Source organism: Triticum aestivum, chromosome 6A, assembly GCF_018294505.1.
Source record: "Triticum aestivum cultivar Chinese Spring chromosome 6A, IWGSC CS RefSeq v2.1, whole genome shotgun sequence".
NCBI lineage: Eukaryota > Viridiplantae > Streptophyta > Magnoliopsida > Poales > Poaceae > Triticum > Triticum aestivum.
The window spans coordinates 293,853,222-293,854,526 of NC_057809.1; the positions used below are offsets into that span (position 1 = coordinate 293,853,222).

General features: G+C 55.3%; 1 protein-coding gene across 3 annotated transcripts in view; it reads left to right on the forward strand.

The window, feature by feature from the left end:
- LOC123127451 (cyclic nucleotide-gated ion channel 1) overlaps positions 1 to 1,305 on the forward strand; it is a 38,192-nt gene that overhangs the window by 1,198 nt on the left and 35,689 nt on the right. The window lies entirely within an intron of this gene.

Consider the following 1,305-nt stretch of genomic DNA (forward strand, 5'->3'; position numbering starts at 1 on the left):
AGATCTGCGACAAAGTATAACAATGACCATATCTGCACCAACTATCTCATGGCATCACACAAACGAAGAGGTTCTTCAGCAGCAACACCTTCAGAAAGGTAGTGACGCTCAAGCGCCAATGTCACTGGATCCAACCACCCAAGGCTAGAATCTATATTTTCACCTTAAAGAACCAGTCCAAGCATATCCGAGCAATGCCTTCAACAAGGTAACAACGTAAAAACATCACCATTGTGAAATATAACCAACTCGGGTTAGACCTAGCTTTCACCCTGGAGCTCCAGACCGGGTGCTCGAGTAGCACCACCTTCGATTTCACTTATGCGTTGTCGCCACCACTTTTTAGCGATCCCAACAGCTACATGCGATGTGTGACCGCCGCCGTTGTGCACCACCATCGATTTCACTTATGTGTTGTCGCCACCACTTTTTAGCGATCCCAGTAGCTACATGCGATGCGTGACCGCCTCCATTGCACAACCATCCCTCTGTGTCATGCTATCGTCCATAGTTTGCATCTCATCGCCAAAGTAAGCTACCTGATCTGGAGAGAGGAACCCTCATGAAGACGTTTTGGTGGCCACCACAATCCGCAGCGGGGTCGCCGCCGTAGGCTGGAGTGGTCATCACATCGATGACAGAACACACCACCAACTACAACCTCGCAGAAGAGAGCCCTGCCTAGGCCCGTCGACTTAGGGTCCGACATGGCCGAAACTGGAGCGCGAAAGACAGATCAACATTGCCAGCGCGTGCTCACGCGGAGCGCAACCGACACTAGATCAAGGGCGCACAACCGCCAGATCGGCGCCACGCCTCCAGATCGGAGCATTGTGTGCGCCCCAAGCATGCCCGTTGTCGGGCCTCCAAGCCGTCGTGCCACCGCCTCGCACTTGTGCCAGTGCAGGAAGCTTGCAGTCGAGGTGTCGTCACGCCGCAGCCTCACATCCAAGCCACCACTGGAAGCCCGCGGCTGCGCCGCCGCATGCCATGAAGAGGCCCATGCCCACGCGAAGCCTGGATGTCCTGTGCTGCCAGTCAATCCCTTGAGAGGACAAGCAACATCGCTGCCGCCGGCTTCGCCCTCCGGCGGTGGCGTAGGAGAGGAGAGGATGGGAGGCGGCTGAGTTTTGTCGGCACAAGGGCTCGCCCGCGTCGCTCGTGGGAGCGGAACTGGACGATCCACTTCTCAGGCGAGTCAGTTCACGCCTCTACCTAGTTTTAGTAGTGTGCAGCTTGATATGTAGGGAGCAGTATTTACATCATCATAGTTGGAGAAGCGATAAAAGGAGGAAAGGTGGGTGT